Raw genomic sequence first — 26,405 nt, 5'->3', positions numbered from 1 at the left:
GATCAGTTGACCACTTCATTAAAGATTGCCCGAGGTTGTCTAAACGGAATGTAAATCAGAGTGGGAAACCAGGTGCTACCACTGCTCGAGGTAGACCGTCTGAAAATACGGGCAATGCTAGTGGCGGCCAGAGAGGATCTAGAGATGCTACGACCAGATCCGAGGCTCGTGCGTCTGCTAGAGCTTATGCTATACGTGCCCGCGAGGATGCTTCTTCGCCTGATGTTATTACCGGTACTTTTACTCTCTTGGATACTAATGTAATTGCTTTGATTGACCCCGGTTCTACTCATTCTTACATATGTGAAACCTTAGCATCCAGTAAGACTTTACCTATTGAGTCTACTGAGTTCGTAATTCGGGTGTCAAATCCCTTGGGTCGTTACGTGCTTGTCGACAAAGTGTGTAAGAAATGTCCCCAGAAATTCGAGGTTCCTGTTTTCCGGCGGACTTGATGCTTTTGCCGTTTGATGAATTTGATGTTATTCTTGGTTTGGATTGGTTGACCGCGCATGATGCGGTTATGAATTGCAAAAGCAAGACTATTGATTTGAGGTGCGCAAATAACGAAGTAATCCGAGTTGAGTCTACGGACTTGGAGGGGATGCCAGCTGTAATATCAGCAATGTTGGCCCAGAAATATGTAAGAAAAGGGTGCGAAGCATACCTTGCGTATGTACTGGATGACAAAGAATTAGACAAGAAACCCGAATCTGTGCCGGTGGTTTGTGAATACCCGGATGTTTTTCCTGAAGAATTACCGGGTTTACCACCTGTTCGGGAGGTAGAGTTTGGTATTGAGCTTGTACCTGGGACTACGCCGATTTCGATAGCTCCGTATCGTATGGCACCCACCGAGTTAAAAGAGTTGAAAGCTCAGTTGCAAGAATTGACGGATAGAGGTTTTGCTCGACCAAGTTTCTCACCTTGGGGTGCACCAGTATTGTTCGTGAAAAAAGAAGGACAGAACCATGAGGTTGTGCATTGACTATCGTCAACTGAATAAAGTGACGATAAAGAACAAATATCCGTTACCGCGTATCGATGAATTGTTCGACCAACTGAAGGGAGCCTCAGTGTTCTCAAAAATAGATTTGAGATCGGGTTATTATCAGTTGCGAATTCGAGATTCGGACATACCCAAAACTGCCTTCAGAACGAGATATGGTCACTACGAGTTCTTAGTGATGCCGTTTGGGCTCACTAATGCCCCTGCGGTATTTATGGATTTGATGAATCGGATCTTCAAACCATATTTGGATCGGTTCATAGTTGTGTTCATTGATGACATCTTGGTCTATTCAAGAGATGAGACCGAACATGCTGAGCATCTGAGGCTAGTGTTGCAAATTTTGCGGGATAAGTAGTTATATGCTAAGTTCAGTAAGTGTGAGTTCTGGTTAAGAGAGGTTAGCTTCTTGGGTCATGTGGTATCCGCATCGGGTATTCGAGCTGACCCGAGCAAAATTTCAGCCATACTTAACTGGAAGCCTCCAAGAAATATTACCGAAGTTCGGAGCTTCCTGGGACTCGCCGGTTATTACCGACGATTTGTCAAAGGTTTCTCGATGATAGCCACACCATTGACGAAGCTACTTCAAAAGGATGTTAAGTTCGAATGGACGGAGAAATGTCAGAAAAGTTTCGATCAACTGAAAACTCATTTGACTGAAGCTCCAATTTTAGTGCAACCCGAATCAGGCAAAGAGTTTGTCATTTATCGTGACGCATCCCTACTTGGGTTGGGTTGCGTATTGATGCAAGAAGGTCGAGTTGTGGCCTATGCGTCGAGACAATTAAAGCCACATGAGAAAAATTATCCGACCCGTGATCTTGAACTAGCTGCCATCGTATTTGCTTTAAAAATATGGCGACATTACTTATTTGGTGAAAAGTGCCATGTATTTTCGGATCACAAAAGTCTCAAATATTTGATGACTCAAAGAGACTTAAATCTGCGACAAAGACGTTGGCTTGAGTTGTTGAAAGATTACGAGCTTGTCATTGATTACCACCTGGGAAAGGCTAATGTGGTTGCGGACGCCTTAAGCCGGAAGTCATTGTTTGCTTTACAAGCGATGAATGTGCACTTGTCTGTTCTACCCGACAATGTGTTAATAGCTGAATTAAAAGCCAAACCATTATTGATTCATCAAATTCGTGAAGCCCAGAAAGTTGATGATGAATTGGTTGCAAAACGGGCTGAGTGTGCTCCGAACAAGGAATCGGAGTTTCAAATTGATGATGATGATTGTTTGAGGTTCAGAAGTCATTTGTGTGTTCCAAGGAATTCGGAACTCATTTCGATGATTCTGAACGAAGCCCATTGTAGCCGAATGTCAATTCACACGGGGAGTACGAAAATGTACAACGATTTGAAACGTTGGTTTTGGTGGCATGGTATGAAACGAGACATCTCCGACTTTGTTTCGAGATGTTTAATATGTCAACAAGTGAAAGCGGAACATCAAGTGCCTTCAGGATTACTTCAGCCAATCATGATACCCGAGTGGAAATGGGATCGAGTCACAATGGACTTTGTGTCCGGACTGCCATTGTCAACAAGTAAGAAGGATGCGATTTGGGTTGTTGTCGATAGACTGACTAAGTCGGCTCACTTTATCCCCGTGTGTATGGATTTTTCATTGGATAGACTAGTTGAATTGTACGTTTCTCAGATTGTGAGATTACACGGGGTACCTATTTCTATCGTGTCGGATAGAGATCCGAGATTCACCTCGCGATTTTGGAGGAAATTGCAAGAAGCTTTGGGTACCAAGCTGCATTTTAGCACTGCTTTTCATCCCCAAACCGATGGTCAATCTGAGCGGATAATTCAGATACTTGAGGATATGTTGAGATGTTGCATCCTCGAGTTCAGTGGTTCATGGGAACGGTATTTACCTTTGATTGAATTCGCTTACAATAATAGTTTTAAATCCGGGTTAAGTCCCGAAGGCATTTGTGCGAGTTACTAAATCCGGGTTAAGTCCCGAAGGCATTTGTGCGAGTTACTAAATCCGGGTTAAGTCCCGAAGGCATTTGTGCGAATTACTATAACCGGGCTATGTCCCGAAGGCATTTGAACGAGGAGCTATATCCGGTTAAATTCCGAAGGTACGTGATTTGGGAATGAATGAACTTGCTGTAAAATTCCAGTTAATACTCTCGAAACATCCCAACATTGAGGTATGTTTCGTATGTGCTTGAATTTAGTTGAGCCCTTACAAATAAGTATTCGCTCAGTGGATAAACGAGCTACCGGCCTTTGGCTGAGTTGATCTTTTGTGTATGTACATAAGGGTTGATAATGTGAAGCAAGTACGATATCGTAAATTTGTGCATATGAAATTATCCGTTTAGCTATATGAATGCTATACTTTTGTTGTGCTGGAATTCCTTGCTCAAAACTTACTAAGCATAAATTGCTTATTCCGTTTCATTGCTCCTCTGTTTTATAGATTTGGTTCTCCAGCTATCGGACTCGGGATCTTGAGGTCAAAGTCGCCCACACTATCAAAGCCCCCTTTTGGTACAATTTTGGTTGAACTTCGAAATGGCATGTATAGGACTACCCGTTTGTTGTGGGTCGTGGACCCTTTGGACTTGTATAAATTTTGGATAGCCATGCGAAAATGGCTTATATGTGTTTGAGTATATTGTTATAATCATTTGGTGTGGATATGCTTGACAAGGATTGGCCATGGAGATGGTTAATCACTTTCATAAATTGTGCTATTTATGCAAAAAGGGCTAGTTGAATCATGGAAACCATGAAATAGGTAAAGTCTACCTTAAAGGCAGATGCTGACAGCAGCAGTGATGTAGATTTGGAAAATCACTAAAAATAGTAGGAAGGGAATTAAATAGTGAATAAATTATGTAAACAAACCTTGATGAATCTACTTTCATAGGAAAGTAACGAAACAATCATACGGATAGTATGTTAAGAGATATTCAGGTTCTCGTGAGACAGGGCCAGAACGGTTTCTGGATTTCCTGTTCCGACTTTGGAAATTCATTACAAATTAACCAGAGATAATTAGGAGTCATACCATATATGGATAGATTCCTCTCTGAGTCTAGTTTCTATATAAACAAACGGCATCAGTATTGGAGCCCTGTACAAGGAGATATCCAAGTCGTAATGTGCAAAGGTCAGGGTAGTCGATCCCTGTAACATGGGAGACTTTGACTAATAAACTGTACTAATTGGCCCAACCAAAAATTCTATAAAAAAATATGTAGATGGGCATATGAGTCTAGTTTCAGGGAAAAATCACGAAACTTATTTTCGAGTTGTGAAACTCAAGATATGATTTTTAAAGCGACTAGTATGCAGATTGGCAGTGTCTGAGAAATATTTTTATAAGGGGTTTAAAGTCTGTTAACACCTCGTGTTCGACTCCGGTGTCGGTCTCGGGTTCGGGGTGTTACATCGTATTTGTTGTTAGTGGTTTGGAATGATGTTTTTCTGGATTTCTTTTCTTTGAAAAAAAAATAGGGTCTTTCAGATTTTTATGAGTCTGGTTCTCGGTCTTTTGATGCAGTGCTGTAAATGGTATTTCCTTATCATGGATTTCTTTATCTTGGATTTCCTTATTCTAGGCTTGTAACTTGTTGATCATGGCTTGCATTAAGAGCATGACCTCCAGCTTGTGATTGATGTATATAAAGAACAAGTATGACTATACCTTTGAATTGATCTTGATAATGTGGTGAAATTTCAAGTCCTAATGTGTATGGTGGATTTCCTTTCTCAAGTAAGTTAATTAGAGTTAATGTATTCAGTTGAGGTATCAGTATTACTTATGCTAATGCATTTGTTATGGTCTTCGATTGGCATGATGAGTAAATTTGGAATGATGCATGTTGAATCGTTCTGTTGACTAGAAGAGAGAATTTCTTAAAATATAAATTACGGATGAATAAGGTCGACTTGATTGTTCAATCTGTATGGAATATATGTCTAGAATTTAATGAGATGCGCATACTTGAGAATAAGATTTTATTTCTTCACGGGTAAAAAGACGAATAATCTAATTAAGAAGTGTATGTTTCCTAGAAGAATCGTATGCGATAGAAGATCTGATATTGATAATGTGAACATAATCTGGGTATTTAAAAATGCTGAAACGATCATTTTTTATCTTTGAGAACAAATTCTTGAAATGTTGAAAGTTTAACGATTTATAGCAAGAATCATCAGAATTATTTGTGCCGTTTGGGAATTAGAATGGAAATAGAAAAGGTTAATATGAATTTTCTTGTCTGGATCATTCCTGTCCTTGAAAGAGGAAAATGATATGTAGCGTTGTTAAACGTTATGAGATATGTAAATTATGCTAGTATACCCGAATGTTTGCTCACCAGATTCATAGAATTTCGTGTCTTTATGAATTTTGGATATCATGGAATTTTAATCTCCACTAATCGGATTGAGATCCGAGTTTCATATCATGATTTTTTTGGAAAGCCAGAAGAGGCTTGGAATAAAGAGTAGCTAAGGGTTGAATCGACAAATAATTGGACTGTGTGAAATTATAAAAAGTATGAGGTTGAGAAGAACTAATTAGTTTTACTATTCGAATCCGAAAAGACTAGGGTGCGAATGTATATGTAACATGATGGTATGGATCAGACTTTTGAGTACATGAGCTTTTTAGTAGAGATTAAGTTTCAGTAAAAGTATTGGAAAGTGAATAACACTTATGATTTTTGTATGTAAAATTTAAAGAGACAGATAGTAAAAGTTTAGCCTGAGTGAAAGTTCTTTGACATCGATTATAGGATTGAGGAATCCAAGTGAAAAACCAAAACCACTTTTCTGGTAAGATTTTCGGGGACGAAAATCCCTAAAGGGGAGAGAAATGTAACATCCTAATTTTGGGCTTAGTCAGAACAACATTTTCGGGACCAAAAATCCGATGAGAAAATTTTAATTTTTATTATATTTTTATGGTCTGTTATTTCACATGATGATTTCATGAAAATTTCGTTTGAAAATTTCGACGTTTTGGCACTCAATTTAGTAAAAAGGACTAAATTGTAAAAAGTGAAAAAGTTGTGTTTTATATGTTAGAGGTGTCTAATTGTAATGAAATTTTAATTGGGAGGTCCTTCAATAATAATTAAACCATTGTATAACTTGTTGGAGAAAAATGGCCTTAGTTGGGTAAAATTTGAAAGAATAGTAAAAAGGGCATTTTCGTCATTTAGGGGTAAAATGAATTAAAAGACAAATTTTAAACCCCAAATGTGTCCCTTTCTTCTTGCTACAGAAGAATAAACCAAGAGCAGCCATGGTTAGGGCTTGGCCAAGCTTCCAAGCTTAATAGTAAGTGATTCCGAGCTCCCTTTTAATGTTCTATGTATTTTTGAAATCCTGGTAACATGATCTGCTCATTTCTATCATTATTTTGAGCTAGGATTTATGTTTAAAAATTTACCCATGAATCATATGCATGTATTTTGATGTTTAATGGTAGAATATGAAGCTTGAAATTGTGTTAAACAACTTTTGCTAAGCAATTTTACATGAAAACGAGTAAAACGGTATAATCGATAAAAATACCTAATGTTCATAAGTACATGTTAGCGTGAGAATTTGATGTTGCCATAGAAGGGAAAAATGATCAGCATGTCATAAAAAATAAGAAAATAGGAAGAATTTTAATTTCCAAACCTTGGGGAAAAAGTGCAAATATGCAAAAGTTTAGGGGTCAAAATGTAAATTTGTAAAAAATATGATTTTTAGACCCATATGAATAGTGTGACTAATTAGTAGGCTAAATGTGATATTATAGATCAAGGAAATCGAGATTTGGGCTTAAATCGGGAAAATACAAGGTTATGGACTAGAATGGTAAATTGCCATTTTTGGATCCTAGTTAAGTTTGTACGTAAATAATTTATAAATTCTTTTTATTTTATTATATTTTGTTATCATATGAAATGTGGCTGCCTATAGAATGATTATTTGTTGAAAATTGCAAATTGAAAAAGGACTATGAATAAATTGTAACATGTTGGAAAGTGAGGAATTTCCAGGTTGAGCCTTCGGAATAGAAACGATACGAATGATCTATTATGAGGTCACATGTGTAGTACTAAGTGTAGGCTACTATGTGTATCGGATAATTGGTCGTATGTGTAGTACTAAGTGTAGGCTACTATGCGTACCCGATAACTTCGATCACGTGTGTAGTACTAAGCGCAGGCTACTACGTGTATCAGATGGTTAGGTCACGTGTGTAGTACTAAGTGCAGGCTACTACGTGTACCGGATAATTGGTCGAATGTGTAGTACTAAGTACAGGCTACTATGCGTACCAGATAGCTTTGGCTACAAGTGTGAAAATATGTGCAGGCAACTGAGTATCAATTATTATTCTGAAGAGTTCAATGGGAAAATCGATTAAGTAAAAATTCATGTGAACATGATTATATGATGAACAAGTGCAGGTATATGTTTAAGAAAATTTTGAGCAATATGCTTGATAATTGAGTGAACTTCGATAAGACAAAATGGATTAAGTGAAATTATGTAAGAGTGAATTTTAGTAGTAAAACAATGTTGGACAGCAGCAGTTGTGTGACTTTGAAAATTCACCAAAAATATTGTAAGTTGAATTAAATTTCAAATAAATTATTAATTAAAGCTTAATGAGTCTATTTTCATATAAAAGAAACAGGGGGAGCAAAGAGTTGTATATTATATGACATTCTAATTTTTGTGAGAAAGTATCAGAATGAATTCGAAATCCCCTATTCTAACTTGAAAAAATTGTTAAAAATTTTAGAAAAATAATTATGGGTTATAATTTATATTTTTAGAATCTTTTATGAGTCTAATTTTAATAGAAATAAATTTGAACATTATCCGAGTCTCATATTATGAGATAAATAAATTTTAGTGAAGAAAGGTCGAAGCTATCAAATAGCAAAACAGGGGAGACTTTGAATAATAAACTGTACTTATTGGATAGACCAAAAATTCTGAAATTTTTATGGTGGAAAGATATATGAGCCTAGTTGCTGTAAAAATTTACGGATCTTAATTTAAAGTTTCGTAACTCTAGATATAAATGATTTAGTGACTGTGACTCAAGAAAGTAGCTTAACCAGAACATGTGTAAATGTACAATTGGGTTAGTTTTACTATGGAAAGCATGTTAGTAAATTGCTTATTATCATTTCATGTGAGCTTACTAAGCGTAAAGCTTACCCCCTCCTTTCTATTTCTTTTAGCGTTGTCAGGTTAGCTTAGGGTTGGAGATCGTCGGAGGCAGCATCACACTATCAAGCCAACACCTTGACAGTATAAACACATATGCTAGAATTATTAAGTGAGTGGCATGTATAGGGACCTAGTTTTATAACATGTGTTATTATAATTTGGCCAAATATATTGGTCTTTAGTGAGCTAATGATTCTGACTTATAAATCTAGCTATTTATGTTATGTTTGATATTGATGATGTGCATATGCTTGTTTGCCATGCATGGTTGGTAATATGTTATGTGTTGTTGTAAATGTTTAAGTCCGTTAACACCTTGAACCCTGTCCTGACGTTGGATACGGGTGAGGGGTGCTACAAGTTTCATGTTATTAGATGATAAGTTGAGTTGGCTTCGGGCCATGATATTAGCACTTCGGATGCGGGTTATACCGATTTGGCTTCGAGCCATGATAATTATTCTTCGAATAAGTTACCTTGATTTGGCTACGGGCCATTGTATAGGTATTTATTGTATGAAACTATTAAGTATCCAATTTCTATTCCGAATGGTTTAACAAGTAAAATAATGATGAGGTTGAGCAAGAGGTTAGTACGAGGTGATACAAGTATGTACAGAACCTATTTGAGAATTAAATAGAGAAAGTTCAATAAGATGGTATTTAATCATGTTTTAAGACATGAGAAAGGTTTGTAGTTAATGTGAAATTGGTTGATTTTCAATTATTCGATGAAATAAGTTATTTACATACGAGCTTACTAAGCTCTGAAGCTTACTTCGTGTTATTTTTCTATGTTTTATAGTGAATCAAGGCTAGCTCGGATCCGAAAGTCGTCGGGAACATCATCGCACTATCAGACATTTACTTTGTACTTTTGAGTTGTGTATATATGGTATATGGCATGTATAGGCTAGATGAGGTATTTTGGTTGTGATTATAGCCATGAGAGTTGGCTTGTAAATGATGTTAATGTTTATGTATGTTGGGCTAATAGAAATTGCTTGTATATATATGTTTTGGTTTATATATATAGCCATGAGTGATGGTATGTGTATGGTTAATTGAATTGTGGAGTTTAAATGCTTGAGAAATGCTTTGATGAAGTATAATTTTAGAAGTTGAGTTGATATGTATTTGATTAGGTAAAGGGTATTGAATTGAGTATTGAATTTGGTTGACTTGGATATTATGAATTGTGCTTTTGGTTGATAATTTTGGCTGCCTATTTGAATGATGAAATGGTATCATTTTGGTTGTTTAGGTGAGCATGAGTTGGGGTGGCAAATTTTCCTTGCAAATGGCCTATTTTTGTCCACACGGGCAGAGACACGAGTGTGTGTCTCGGCCGTGTGTGACATACGGTCATGTTATACAACGGTGTGTCCGCTGGTATTGTTTTTAAAATGAAGTCAGTATGCCCCGCACGGTCTCACACATGAGCGTGTGACTAGTAGTGTGATACAAGTCAGTATGTATGCCCTGTTTCCACACGACCTGAGATACGGGCGTGTCTAGAGCCGTGTGAGGCACACGGCCTGTTCACACGAGCGTGTGACCCCTGTATGGTTGAAATTTTACTAAGTTTCCAAAATATTTGTATGATATCAGTTTGGTCTTGAACCACTTCTAAAGCATGTTTAAGGCTTCGTAGGCCTCTATAAGGGACAATGTGATTGTGTTGATTGATTTATGAGAATGAATGCTTTACAGTTGATAAATGTATGCCAATGCTATGAATTGATCGGTAATACCTTGTAACCTTACTCCAATGATGGATACGTGTTAAGGGTGTTACACCCCAAGATTAGGATTCAACTCTAAATTCTTTTTAAGTTATAAGTAATATAATTTTATTTTTATATTTTGGGTTCGTAATAAGTTTGCATATGGACTGTGGCATGGGACTCTATTTTGTAGATTTTTCATTCTGATTTTTATAAACTTCTTGCATGACTTTAAGTTTTAAAAACTGCATAAATTAGTATTTGATAAGATTTCGCTTGAAACTCAGTTCTTAAAATAGAATCTATCAATAATACATTTTCTACTGCATTTCTGAAAAATGAGTTTTTAATATAATTAGACTTAGTTTTGAAAATTATTAATGTTTACAATTGAGTTTTCTAAAGACTAAATGATTTATGAAGTTAATATGTTTTTATTTCCGAAATAATAATGAATAACAAAGTTCTCTAAATTTTGAATAAAACAACAAATGGTTTAAAAGTATGATTGAAAATCTGAAATAGTTTTGAATAAATGATTGAATGTTTACAATTAAGATATTATTAATTTCGATTCCTGAAATTTGCATGGTTTTTATGAAATTAAAATAAAAGCTTTATTTCATTTGTTTTCAATTGATAAGCCAATAGTTTTAAAATATTCTTTTTCAAAAATTTCGAAAGTTTATGTCGACCATTTTCGTGGGGAAATGGTTTTGAAATGAGATTTGAAAATTAAGTTGAACATTTGATTTACTAGTTTTGAACGAACTACGTAAATGGTTTAAAAAGTACATTTGAAGTTACAAAAGTTTTTCTGGGCCATTCCGATGACATGTAGCTTTCTAAATTCGACCATAACGACTAGGTCGGGTTTGGGGCGTTACATTTAGTGGTACCAGAGTCCAGTTCAAAATTCAGACCATGGATTTTTGTTTTGAGTTTCCATACATATTTGGAGGAGGTATTTTGGGAACCATGCCACACAAAAATTTTCATGAGATTTTCAAAAAAGTTAAAATCAGAGAACTCCAATGTTGTTCCAAAGTTAGTACTATCACTACTAAACTGTAAACAAATATTAATATTATGTTGTATAAAATTATAGATTAGAACTGTAAACTTTAGACTGTACACACTTAGGAAATATTTAGACACTTTATTTTTGAACTATAGAGTAACATAAAATTTTAGACTCAAGAATGCAATATGAAAACTTGAGGTATGTTAACTAGTGGTATGTGATTTTCAAGGAGTGCAAGGTCAACTAGCTCGAGATTATTTGTTAGCTCTTTCAGGAACTTGTGCTTGACCCTGAGACAAGTGGCATTGTCAATGCATTTACCGTTAAAGGCAGAAATCAAGAGTCTAGCTTTGATGCAAAATACCAAGCAATGTTAGGAGTTTTAGAAAGGGTTTTCGAGACTACGATTGAGAAGAATGATATTTGAAGGGAGTAAGTGGTTGGAATAAGAAAGAAAGGAAAAGAATAAAGTACAAAATATGAGGAAGTCTAGTTTTATTGGGCCAAATTTACGACCTTTAGAGTGGGCCAAAGAGGATTGGCCACAATAGAATGTTGTAAAAGCTAGTACTAGAGGTTTTGTTGGTTCAAACAATAATTATTATTTGTAAATACTGTAATAAGCGTCGTTAGGGAAAATGTTGGAAAGTATTGTGCATGCTTCAAATAAAGGTCCATTGAGCATCGTGTTAAAGATCGTTTACTTCATTCTTTTAGTTAAATGCAAGCTTCGGCTCAAAAATGAAATTAGAGATTAGTATAGGTGTCGAGAGGATCGAGATACATTTGAAGTCAATAAAGGAAGTTCATTGGTGAATTAATGTGACAAATTGAAACTACATTGGAATCAGAGTTGCATTGTGAAAGCATGGTGGTCGATTGGGAAAGAAGAGTTATGAAATTGGTGGATAAGTGTATTGGTGTGACAATAGGAATTTTGAGGATGAAATTATTTTTAAGGAGGGGAGAATTGTAACATCCCAAAAACCGGGTTAGTAGAAATTGGGTTAGTAAATCGAGAGCAGTCACACCTTGACTTTTTTAAAAGTTATCTTTATGAATTTGATAATAAATAGATACCAATTATAATGATTAAATAGTAGTAGAGTAGTTGTCGCGTGGGAATATGATATGCGAATTGTGCAAGTATACATGTCGAATCAAGTAATAAAGTGATAAGTGAGATAGTCTCCATAGGGATTAGATTACATATAGAAATGGTCAAGTTATGATAATGATTAATGCTATAGAAAAACCAAGTTAAGTACACAATGGTAAATTAAAATAATAAGGATAAGTGCAAAATGTATACTGGCTATTATTGGAAAATGCTAAGGCAAAGAAAAAGTAAAAAAAATGCAATGGCAATTATGATAATAATTACGTGAATAAAATGCAAGTGAATAAATAATTAACTAAGAATGCTATGGTAAAGATACTATGGCAAATGATAGAAGGTCTACAATGTTGATTGGAAGGTTTAGATTACTAATAATCTACCCTTACTTACAATAATGTCTCAACAAAACCGTACTTAACCTACTGCTCAAAAGATACCTAAAGTGACATGCTTCTTTCGAGAGCAAGATCTCAAGTTACCTAGTCTGTGTTTATAGGCCTTAGCACGACACCCTACACTATTTTTTCTTCATACTATATAAACGCTAATCTATGTCTAGAGTCTGCTGCAAGTATTCGGTCGAACACCCACTTGTATCATTCAATTTCAGTCCAACTAATCCAACATTTTCATAATTAAATTAGTTTATGGGCATGCTTCATAGTCATATTTGTCTAGGGATTGCACACATATAATTTAGAAATAAAAACAATTGAATGAATTAATTCAAGTCTGTGCTTCAACCATTAAAGAAAATAAATGTTTCATCATGTAATCCCAATCGTATCAGATTTAGCTCAAGGGTCGGAAATTAAAATTCAAAATCAAAATATCATTCAACATCGTTTCAACAAATTAATTCACGAAGTGCAATCAAGAAATAATGGAAGAACTTCGGGAGGATAGCTTTCACTTATCTCGCCCATACTCTAGGGACAAGGTGTCCTATGGTGGCTGAGAAGGACTACCTTTATCTCCGTCATCCCGTCACTGCTCAGTCGTTACCCTTTATTTTTCCCTAAGAATATCTCCTCTCTTGTGTTCTCCCCTTTTCGAGTTTCCTCTTTGTTGTTGTTCTTTTTTCATTTATCTATTTAGGTTTCATCCTTTGGCTTTTCATAAGCTTTTTCCCTAGGGTAAATCCAATCAGCCCATGATTTTCTTCTCTCTTTTTTATGCAAATTTTTTTGGTACAAGTAGAGTTGGGCTAAAACAGTTTATGCATTGAGTGTTGACTTGATTTTCCAAAAATTTCCATGTAATTCATGTTGGCAAACTGTCCAACCTTTTTTCCACAACAAACCTTCATTCCTTTATTTCTTTCTCCGCATCCTGCACCGGTCAATCTAAACAAATCTTTCCTGTAGACAAGTAAAAGTAACATATAATAACATTTAAGCACAATCCATTCTTCTTAATGTAATCACTACAGCAAAATAAGTTTTTAGTGGTGTTTTTAGCGGCGTTTGAATGAAAAACGCCGCTAAAGAACGAGCATTAGCCGCGCTTTTTAAGAAAACGCCGTAATACTTATGCTCAACACCGTCGTTTTAACTGAGCTTTAGCGTCTTTAGCGGCATTTTTTGGGAAGCGCCGCTAAAGATCGAGTATTAGCGGTGACTTTGAAAAAACACCGCTAATGCTTGATCTTTAGCGGTGCTTTACAAAAAACGCTGCAAAAAATTTAACACAACGCCATTGAGCCTTTAGTGGCTTTAGCGGCGCTCTTTAGAAATGCCGCTAAAGATCGAGTATTAGCGGTGCTTTTTAGAAAATGCCGCTAAAGATCGAGTATTAGCAGTGCTTTTTATAAAATGCCGCTAATGCTTGATCTTTAGCGGTGTTTTTTGAAAAAATTTGAAAAAGAATTTTGCAAAACTCTGTCATTTTTTATTGAGCTTTTAGTGGCTTTAGTGGCGCCTTTTAAAAACACCGTTAAAGATCGAGTATTAGCGACGCTTTTTGAAAAACACCGCTAAAGAATTTTGCAAAACACCATCGTTTTTTTCTGAGCTTTTAGTTGCATTAGCGGCGTTTTTTGAAAAACACCACAAAAAATGAAAAAAATAAAATACTATTATTTAAAATAATTTTAATGATTTTTGGTATATGACTAATTGTTTTTTTAATTTATATGTTAAATATTTTCTTATATAATTGTAAAAGAGATAGTATTAATTTTAAAATATTGAATTAATTATCATTATAGTTTAGAGTTTACGGTATATGGTTAAGGGTTTAATGTTTATGAGTTACTATTTTAAGGTTTATGGCTTATGGGTTTAGGGATTATGGTTTAAGGGTGGTTTAAGGGTTGGGGTTTAAGGTTTAGGTGTTAGGGTTTAAGGGTTAGGGGTTTAGGGTTTAGGGATTAGGAGTTTAGGGCTTAATTAATTAGTGTTTTTTAATTTATATGATAAATATTTTCTTATATAATTATAAAAGAGATAGTATCAATTTTAAAATATTGAATTAATTATCATTATAGTTTAGATTTATGGTTTAGGGTTTAAAGTGTATGAGTTACTATTTTAAGGTTTATGGATTATGGGTTTAGGGATTATGGTTTATGGTTTAAGGGTTGGGGTTTAAGATATGATAGATAAACTTTATATATATTAAAACTAAAAAAATTGGTAACCTTGCATCTCTAGAGAAAAAAAATTAATTAGTAAATTGAAAATGTTATTTAAATTTCCTAAAATATTGAAAGAATATATAATATTCAAATTTTATCTAACTAAATTAGGGTTTAAAGTTTAGAGTTAAGGGTTTGGTGGTTTATGGTTTATATGATAGGGTTTTGAGTTTAAGGTTTTGAGATTTAAAGTTTATAGTTTGAGGTTTGTGGTTTAGGGTTTAAAGAAGATCAAATGAAGACGAGAGTGAAAGAGAGGCCAATGCTACTAAAGAACGGTTTGGTCAGTGAATCAGTTAATCGATGTCAACCAAAACTGAGCTGTTTAGGGTTTAAGGGTTATGGTATAGTTTTTAGGGTTTAGGATCTATATTTTAAGGTCTATAATTTAGTGTTTGAGATTTAAGCTTTATAGCTCAAGATTTAAGGATAACGTATGAGAAGTTAAATTATAAAACTTTACAAATTAAACGAATTTAATAAATAATTAAACTATAACAATTTATTACCATTGAAGGTATTGTGGTGTTTTAGGCTAAAACGCCACAAAAAAGCATATTAGTTTAAACAAAACTGCGACGTTTATTTAGAGGCATTAGAGGCGCAAGGAAGAAAAACACCGCAATAGATTAGAATTAGTGGCGTTTGGTTGAAAACGCCGAAAACATAATTTACATTAACTTAAAATGACGCCGTTTATAATGCATGGCTTTAGCGGCGCTTTGTATGAAAACGCCACAAACTATCGACCCTTAGGGTTGCATTTGATAAAACACAGCCAAAAAAATTACATTTAATTAAAATGGTGCCGTTTTTTATAGGGTTTTAGTGGTGCTTGGTAAGAAAACGCCACAATATATATAACATTACTGGCATTTTTTTAAAAAACATCGGAAAAAGATATATACTTTAAAAAATGGTGTCGTTTTCCTTTCTTACACTTTATCCTCTTGCCTTGCCCGATAGTTACCTATTCCCTTATTTTGCCCAATTCAACAAATTTCCCGCATCCCTTATTTTGCCCCAAAATCCCCACCATCTGCTACTAAAGACGCCGACCGGACCACCTACTCATCGCCGTGTTCTGTCCTCTCTTCTATGTCGCCGTCGCATTCTCCCTCTTCTACCGCAAGCAATTGGTAAACTTTGATTTGACTTTAGATTTGTTTCAATTTTCTGGAAATTGGGTGTTGAAAAGTTTGTTTAGAAGATGTGGGTTTTAGCTTGAAAGCTTGTTTCCTTGTTGCACTAGTTGTGTGTGGTATTAATTTTCAAATTTATTTCAAAGACAATAAAAGTCAAGAGTGGGAACCTTTTGAACTGGAAAAGAAAAAGAGCTATTCTCGTGAAGATTTCAACTTTCTGAAACAGTTTTTTTCTTTCTGTGTTATTTGATTTTGATGGTTTTTTTTCTTTTTCATTGGATTATTCTTAAAGGTGCCAAAGATTAAATGCCCTAATAATAAAATTTGGATTTTATTCTGCATTGTGTTAATCACTGTGGAAAGATATGATTTTTGTCTAAAGCTCGTCACACTCAAAGTTATTCTCGTCTTCATACCAAGTTTGGAGCAATGAAGTTATGTTGGAAATTTTCTCCACTGAGATTATACTATATATTTAAAATATATTTTTATTATTTTATTAATTTTTAGAAAAATAAAAATTTATTTATTTTGATAATTTTATTTTGTATTAACTCTTTTGAATCCAAGTTTACATATTTAATTCTATATTAAACTACTTGGTAAAGTCTACCAAATAATAGTAATAATAATAATGTATAAGCAAATTCATAATGAATTTATATTTGGTAGAATGTTCGAGTATTAATAATTTTTGGTCGAATAATTTAATTAAATTATTATATTTTACTTTTAAATATAAAAAATAGTTAAACAGAATATTACAAGTTTTATACTAAGAAATATGAGTCCATATGCACAAGAAATAGGTAACACATTATTAAAAGAAAGTTATCATATGGTTCATACAATTTTTTTTAAAAAAAATCAAGCTTAGAAATTGGCTGCAAGTGTTGATATTATTAATGAGAGCGACTGAATATGCAGTTAATTGGTTTTGTTATCATGATACAGTTGCTGTTACGTTAAAATATGTAAATCTAAAATGTTAGAAGAATGCACTTGTTTCATATATTTGTAGTTTATATTATAATACTCCATATTTTATAGCTTAGGTAGCTAGTAATACATGTCGCGTTAATATCAGTCATTTGCTTTGTTTTATAGCTGAATTTTGACTGTTGAATGCCATGTGCTTTGATCTTTAGGTGCACTGTCTATTGACAAAAGTTGCAAGGAAGCTGATTGCTGAAACACAGGTAGACAGCTCTTGCTATAGTTTTTTTCCTGCTATTTTTTATTACTGTAGTATTGTTGAATTTTGACAGTTTTTTCTGGAACTTGAAAAATGAATGATCTTGCACTCATGCATTGTAAAAAAATATGCTCCCATCAATTCATATATGAATGCTAGCTATGGAAGTGTAGGCTGATTATTTGCTAATTTTTTTCATTTCAATTGATATCCTTTTTTTTTGTGTATGTTAGCAGTTGTAGTCTTTATATACTTAATTTGGCTGAGTGGCTGTTATGGATGTAATGTCATGATTATTCTATCGCTTGTTTGTCCTTGGTTTATGTAGTGCTATATGTTTTTAACTTTTAAATTTTGTTGAGAATTTCTGTTAGGTACCAGTTTATGTTCCATATTTTTGATCAAATGACAATTTCCATATACCAACTTTAGGGGTTTGACTAATCTGACTTGCATTTCATTGACTTTGTAGTGTAATATTCCACAGTCAAACATATAATTTAATCGAGAATTCTTTAGTAGGAATGGAATTGCATTATAAAAGACAAAAATATAAACGCCGCTAAAGTTTTATTTTATTTTAATTACCTAATTAAATTAAATTGTATTTAAAGTTTTATTTTAAATATTTTATTTTATTTTATTTTAATCACGAAAAATATTTTGTGTACTTTTATTTTATTTTTAAATTACCTAATTAAAGTAAATTGTATTTAAAGTTTTATTTTAAATATTTTATTTTAATTTAATTACGAAAAATATTTTGTCTACTTTTATTTTATTTTTAAATTACCTAATTAAATTAAATTGTATTTAAAGATTTATTTTAAATATTTTATTTTATTTTATTTTAATCGCGAAAAATAAGTTGTCTACTTTTATTTTATTTTTAAATTACCTAATTAAATTAAATTATATTTAAATTATATTTTATTTTAATTTAATCACGAAAAATATTTTGTCTACTTTTATTTTATTTTTAAATTACCTAATTAAATTACATGTATTTTTAAATATTGTTCAAAAAATTAGACTTGACTTACTTGGAAAATAATTTTTTTAATTTATTTTAACGAATTAGCCCATTCATTCCTGAGTTGATTTAGCATTCATGTGACTCAATAAAAAAATAACCATAATTCAACACACATGATGGACTTAATTCAAAATAAATAATTAACCCTAAACTTGTAAATTTAATCTAATAACTTATTCTTCACTTCCCTTGTGTTTTCCCATCAACACAATCATAATCCCATCAACATAAATATATATCATATCTTACATAATTTATATAATTTACATAATTTACATAACTTACATAATACATAAATATATATCATATCTTACATAATTTACATAAGATAAACAACTTACATAATTTACATAACTTACATAATACATAAATATATATCATATCATAACTTACATAACTTAATTGTACTTATAAATAAACAACTTACCCGTGTAATTTATTGTCAACTTTAGATTTCAAGAACTGCGAAATGGATAGGAGTTGGATGAATTTGTCTAGGGTAAGCAACGCCTATCGAAATGGAGTACAAAATTTTCTAAATTTTGCATTTCAAAATGCAAGCCAAGAGAATATGATTCTTTGCCCGTGTAAGAGGTGTGGCAACATCAATTGGCATTTTCGTGAAGTTGTCTACGAACATTTAATTGTTGATGGTTTTATTCGGGGGTATAAAAAATGGATTTTCCATGGAGCGTGTACATCTAGTGGAACTTTTTTAATGATTAATCCGGCTTATCCTGATACTGCTTGCCATCATTATGTTAGACAAGATAACATGGAAGGTATGTTGCGGGATGCATTTAATATGCACAGTCATGGTGAGCAATCGTTTCCACCTGAATTTATTGCATCCGATGATTGCAATATTGGTGGAAATGTTTTTGCGAAACGGGAACAAGTGCACCAGATGAGGAGCCAAATGAAGAACCGACGAAGTTCTACAATTTACTTAATGAAATGAACGAAGAACTTTATGAGGGATCAAAATATTCGAAATTGTCCTACTATATTCATCTATTCCACTTAAAATGTTTGGGAGGGTGGACCGGAAACTCTTTTACAATGCTGCTAGAGTTTCTAAGAGAGATGTTTCCGTTTGCAAAAATCCCCCAGTCTTGTCAAGATATGAAGAGACTAATTAAAGATTTGGGCCGTGGGTACGATAAAATTCATAGTTTCCCAAATGACTGCATGTTGTACTAGGGTGATTAGAAAAACCAACAGTCTTGTTATGTTTACGGTAAGTCTCGTTGGATGAATAGGAATACAGAAGATGTGAATGCGGATGAAGGTGGGGCACAGTTAAGAAAGAAGCCAATCAAGGTTTTGCGATATTTTCCCCTAATACCAAGACTTCAACGGCTTTTCATGTCGTCAAAGACAACCGATTCTATGAGGTGGCATAATGATAACGGACGATGATGGATTATTAAGGCATCCTGCTGATTCTTTAGCTTGGAAATCGTATGACGCCAAATTTCCAAGCTTTGCAAACGATCCTCGGAATGTGAGGCTTGGGCTAGCAGCTGACGGCTTTAATCCTTTTAAAATCATGAGTACTTCCTACAATACTTGGCCTGTAGTGCTTGTTTCTTACAATTTGCCTCCATGGATTTGCATGAAGCAATCTTCTTTTATATTATCTATGATTATCCTTGGAAAGAAAGGTCCCGAAAATGATATCGACATTTATTTGCAGCCACTTATTGAAGAGTTAAAACAGTTATGGTCGGGGGTTGAGACATATGATGTTTTGAGAAATGAGAACTTCAACTTACGTGTAGCTTTGTTGTGGACAATTAATGATTTCCCGGCTTATGCCAATTTATCTGGTTGGACTACCAAAGGACGTTATGTTTGTCCTTGTTGTCCTGCGCAAACATGTTCGAAATTGTTATATAATGGGAAGAAGTTCTGTTATATAGGGCATCGTTGGTGATTGGATGGAAATCATAGATTTAGATTTCAGAGGACTTTATTTGACGGCACTGAAGAGTTTAGAGAAGCTCCTAAGCAGACCATTGAATTTGAAATCTTGTTCATGTTAAAAGATATGGATTTCAGTTATGGGAATATAAATCAACCATCTAACATACAAACAATGAGAAGATCGAAGGACGAATCAAATGTTGAATCTGATGAAGAGGATGATCTTAATGAGGCGGACTTGTCGAAAAAAAGAAGTATTTTTTTTAAGTTTCCTTATTCGGAGCATCACATTTTACGACACAATATTGATGTCATGCATATTGAGAAGAATGTTTGCGAGAACATCATCAGGACAATTTTGAATGTCAATGGAAAATCAAAAGATAATCTTCAGAGTCGACTTGATTTAGTTGACATGGGAAGTCAACGTGATCTTCATCCCCAAGTACTTCCGAATGGGAAATATCGGTTGCCGCCTCCAATTTTTGCAATGTGAAGGAAGAGAAAGAAGTGTTCTGCATGGTGTTGAAGGATGTAAAGGTCCTAGATGTGTATGCATCAAATACATCTCGATGTGTGAGTCTTAAAGATCGAAGACTATATTCTTTAATATCACATGATTATCACATCTTGATGTAAGATTTACTGCCACTTGCTTTATGGTGATGTATGTCAAAAAAGGTTACGTCCTATATAATTGAACTTTCCAATATAATGAAAGCTATTTGTGGCAAAATTTTGGATGTTGAAGAACTTGAGAAAGTACAGGATCGAGCCGTTTTGACTTTATGCAATTTGGAGAAGATCTTTCCACCTTCCTTATTCACTATTATGGTGTACTTGGTAATCCATCTCCCTCGTGAAGCAATAATTGGAGGACCAGTTTTCTATCGATGGATGTATCCTATAGAAAGGTGCTAATTTATTTATAATTCATTCATTCACCTCTATACATTTTGTAACACCCCGTACCCGAGTCTGTCGCCGGAGTCGGACACGAGGGGTTTGCAGACTTAAATCACTTCTTTGCACAATCCATTTTAAATTTTCCAGGCAAGCTGGCTAACTGCGTCACTGTTATCTTAAAAATCATATATTGAGTTTCACAACTCGAAAATCAGTTTCGTGATTTTTTCCTGAAACTAGACTCATATATGAATCTACAAATTTTTTTCTAGAATTTTTGGTCGGGCCAATTAGTACAGTTTATTAGTCAAAGTCTCCCATGTTACAGGGATCGACTACACTGACCTTTTTGCATTACGACTTGGATATCTCCCTGTACAGTGCTTAAATACTGATGCCGTTTGTTTCTATAGAAACTAGACTCAAAAAGGAATCTATGCATATATGGCATGACTTCTAATTATCTCTGGTTAATTTATAATGAATTTCCAAAGTCGGAACAGGGAATCCAGAAACTGTTCTGGCCCTGTCTCACGAGAACCTGAATATCTCTTAACATACTGTTCATATGATCGTTTCATTACTTTCCTATGAAAATAGATTCATCAATGTTCGTTTACATAATTTATTCACTATTTAATTCCATTCCTACTATTTTTAGTGATTTTCCAAATCTACATCACTGCTGCTGTCAGCATCTACCTTTAAGGTAGACTTTACCTATTTCATAGTTTCCATGATTCAACTAGCCCTTTTAGCATAAATAGCACAAATTATGATAGTGATTAACCATTCCCATGGCCAATCCTTGTTAAGCATATCCACACCTCTCAATAACCATATCCATACCAAATGATTATAACATTATGCTCAAACATATATAAGCCATTTTCGCATGGCTATCCAAAATTATACAAATCCAAAGGGTCCATGACCCACAACAAAAAGGGTAGTCCTATACATGCCATTTCAAAGTTCAACCAAAGTATACCAAAAGGAGCTTTGATAGTGTGGGCGACTTCAACTTCAAAATCCCGAGTCCGATAGCTGAAGAACCAAAATCTATAAAATAGAGAATCAAAGAAACGGAGTAAGCATTAAATGCTTAGTAAGTTTTGAGCAAAGAATTTAGACACAACCAAAGTATAGCATTCATGTAGCTAAACAGATAATTTCATATGCACAAATTTTCAATATCATACTTACTTCACATTAATAACCCTTATATTCATACACAAAGATCAACTTAGCCAAAGGCCGGTAGCTCATTTATCAACTGAGCGAATACTTATTTGTAAGGGCTCAACTAATTCAAAGCACATACGAAACATACCTTAATGTTGGGATGTTACAAGCGTATTAACTGAAATTTTTACAGCAGGATCGCTCATTCCCGAATCACGTACCTTCGGAATTTAACCGGATATAGCAACTCGTTCAAATGCCTTTGGGACATAGCCCGGTTATAGTAACTCGCACAAATGCCTTCGGGACTTAACCCGGATTTAGTAACTCGCACCAATGCCTTCGGGCTTAGCCCGGAATTAGTAACTCGCACAAATGCCTTTGGATCTTAGTCCGGATATAGTCACTTAGCACAAAGCCTTCGGGACTTAGCCCGGACATCATTCGAATAACCATGCACATTTAGCAATAAATCATGACACATCCGTATTTCATTTTCATTACCAAAGCTCAAACACAAGACACTTATCACACTTGCAATTTCGGCTCAATAGCCACATACAAAGAGCATGATTTTGATTCGCTTAAAATATGATCTAATCAAATCATAATCTAAGTTCCATTACTCGAAAACTTACCTCGGATATTGTCGAACGATTTCGATGGCTATTCGACCACTTTTTCCTTCCCTTTATCGGATTTAGTTCCCCTTTGCTCTTGAGCTTAATTTAACAAATAAATTGATTTAATCATTTTAGCATCGAAAAGAGGAACTCAAGGTACTTAGCCCATATATAATTCATTAGACATCAAAGTCACATATGTACGGAATCATGAATCAAACTCAACACATTAGTTAGTATTCTCCTTAGCCGAATTTTCTAAGTCAAGATAAATCCTTCAATATGCTTACCTATGGCCGAACAAACACATCAACCTATGTACTCATTCATGTGGCCGAATATGCATGTTTATGTTGAGGCCAATTATATACTTAATACCACACACAAATGGCATACATTTTACTAACTAATGCATTACATATTATAACTCAATATGCATCCATCATTTACTCCATAATCGAAACACCATCATATGAAAATATATACCTTGAGATATTATATATGTCATGTCAATACATCATGTGCAAACATATATATATATGTGTGTAAGAGCCGAATCGCAAGGTTGATTATAACCAAACATAAACATAAATCCAAAACACAAATCTTACCTACCATGCAATAAGCATAAATCATACTTATGGATATACCATGGCCGAATACATCACAACACCTTACCATTTCAATTTTGATCATGGTTAAACAAAGAACTTATTGTCTCACTCAAAAATGCTAAAAAGAAAATCCAAGAGTTAATCAATCCACCATCACATGTATCATTAACAAGCTTCACATTTAGCATGCAATGACATTAACACAAAATCCACCTTGGCCGAATATCATCCCCATGACATAGCAAAGATTTGAACCATGGCTAATTAGAACTCAAGCTAGCAACTAAAAACATGCATGAATCTCATGGCACAACATCAACATACCTTAATCTAGATACAAGTATGGCCGAACCTCATCCTAATCCTCTTCCAAACCAAACATGAAGCAAGAACTCCTTCCTTCTTCCTTAGAATTTTCGGCCAAGGATGAACCAAAGGATGAACACTTTTTTTTTGTTTTCTTTTCTTCCACTCACGGCAATAGGGGGGACAATCACACACATCCTTTCTTTTTTTTGTTTCTCATCCTACTAACACTAATATTTTATTGCCCATGCTCTTTATTTTATTAATCCTTACATAATGCATTACCCCAACATGTTTATGACATGTTTTTAGCCATAACATCTTGTCCACCCATGCTCATGGCCGGCCACTACATATTAGGGGGGAAATTGACATGCAAGTCCTCCCTTTTGATTACATGCACTATTAGGTCCTTGTAGATTAGCCTATCACATTTCAAAAATGTCACCCATAAGTCCTTTTGACTAAATTCACATACAATTTACTAAATCGAAGCCTAAAATTTTCACACCTTCATAATCACATATTTTAGACAATAAATATCACATTCAAATAATTTGGTGACTCGGTTTAGCGGTCCCGAAATCGCTTTCCGACTAGGGTCACTTTAGGGCTGTCACACATTTAGTTACAACTTTTGATAATGTTGTATATCGTGTTTAGGTTCCTAAGTAAATTGAAGTCTTATTGTCGAAATAAGCATTATCCAGAAGGATCAATTGCTAAAGGGTACTTGGTAGAGTGTATGACCTTCTGTTCTAGATATTTAGAAGATGTTGAAATAAGATTGAATAGACCAAGTAGAAATGCTTGGCTTAATGATCCCAACTTTTCTGAAACTTATTTTTTTCAAAGTTATGGAGAACCAATCAGTAAAGTTGAAATTGTAGAATTAGATGAAAGATATTGGGTACAAGCACATAGATATGTTCTTTTTCATCACGATTCAATTGAACCATTATGCAAGTAAGTTCTAGCATATGATAAATATTCATCTTTTTTATTTGTTTATTTTCTAACCAATTAAACCTCTTTTTAACATAGTGAGTACAAATGAATCTTTAGATCTCGTTCACACTCCTGAAGATTACAACAACGATAGATTAATAAGTTATTCATAGAATCTTTCCATAAATGGTTAAGCCAAATGGTATGCAACTCAACCTTTTATTGAGAAATAATAATGTTTTCTCATAACATTTATAATTACTCAATTTACTTTCGATTCAATAGGTTTGGAGTGGGAAGGACGTTAATGACGAAGTTAAATGGCTTTCCCAAGGCTTGAATAGAGTAGTAAAAAGATATAGTGCCTTCATCATCAATGGATTTAGATTTCATACAAAATATCACGAGAGATTGAGGAGAACTCAAAATTGTGGAATAGTTGTTAATTCTTCAATTACAAGTTATGCTAGTGCTAGGGACAGTAATCTCGTTGAGGGAAATTTGGAGTATTATGGACTTCTTACTGATATTATTACGTTAGATTACTATGGAAAATGGAAAGTTGTCTTATTTCGATGTGATTGGGCTGATATTAATACTGCTTGCAGAATTAAAAATGATAAATTTGGTTTTACAATGGTGAATTTCTCTCGATTGATTCACACTGGAGAACAATTGATATACGAGCCCTATGTATTTTCTTCTCAAGTGAAACAAGTTTTTTACTCGAAAGATCCAACTGATGAAGGTTGTACATTGTACTCCGAAACACCTCTAGAGACTTGATTGACATGGGCAATGGAAGTAGAGATGACATTGTTGAAAGATCAGAAACTGTTTTTTCCAGAACAAAACTTAAATGAAAATATCCCTAATACTAGTTCACAATTTCAATGGGTTCGTCAAGATGTGGATGAAGATATTTACGAAATATGATGTAGTAAGATTTTACGATTTTTTAATTATATGTAATATTATAATTTTAATCTTGCTCATGTTATATAATTTAATTATTTTATATGTACTATTATTGTTGTAATTTGTTACCAAAATTTCAACTATTTTACGTGTATTGTAGGAAAAATGCGTAGAAGAAGATTACGAGATTTTGTCCAGAATACTCCAAATTTGGAAGAAGCAAATAGTGAACAACAGACAGTTATTGGATTTTCAAATGTACCGAAGACACTTGACGAGCCTGCTGAATTTCAAAGTAATGTTAAGTTTCTTTTACATGTGTGTTAACTTTTTTTATTGATTTATTTTTCATTTTTTAATATAAATAATAACATATCATTTTTCAGCTAAAAGTGGTGGGACGTGCAGAGGTCGAGGACGTATGGTACTTAAAGATTTATACGACTTAATTCCTGTCGAGCATGTCAAAGATTTATACAATCATGGTCTGCCTGTTGGATCTAAAGCTCGACTTTTAGCAGGCTATTTGGGCATTATAGCATGAAATGCCAATATGTTGCCCATCAACTACAAATCATGGCATCACATGCCTGATAGCAACAAAAATCAAGCTCTTGATAATATTAAGGTAACAAAACATCTAACTGTTATTTATAATACTTTGGTTTAAGTTTCATTTATATTTAAATTCTAAACTTGTGTTTTTTTAGGAGAGATTTGCTTTAGAGGTCTCAGATGACTATATCAAGAATGCATTGGGTAAAAAATGGAGAGACCATAAAAGCACTTTGGAAAAACAATATTTTAAGAAAGACATAAGCCTCGAAGAAAAATTGTGAAATGTCCCGCTGGG

The 26,405-nt window shown here is 33.9% G+C and overlaps 1 long non-coding RNA gene across 1 annotated transcript; it reads left to right on the top strand.

The window, feature by feature from the left end:
- The first annotated feature begins 15,636 nt into the window (after positions 1-15,636).
- Positions 15,637-26,175, top strand: LOC107939314 (uncharacterized). The gene is made up of 4 exons (XR_001695098.2): positions 15,637-15,886; positions 17,041-17,091; positions 25,713-25,847; positions 25,939-26,175. It is a non-coding gene; the product is annotated as an uncharacterized lncRNA (long non-coding RNA).
- The last annotated feature ends 230 nt before the right edge of the window (positions 26,176-26,405 follow it).

Source organism: Gossypium hirsutum, chromosome A09 (assembly GCF_007990345.1).
Source record: "Gossypium hirsutum isolate 1008001.06 chromosome A09, Gossypium_hirsutum_v2.1, whole genome shotgun sequence".
In the NCBI taxonomy this organism is placed as follows: domain Eukaryota; kingdom Viridiplantae; phylum Streptophyta; class Magnoliopsida; order Malvales; family Malvaceae; genus Gossypium; species Gossypium hirsutum.
This window is presented reverse-complemented; position numbering and strand designations above follow the sequence as displayed.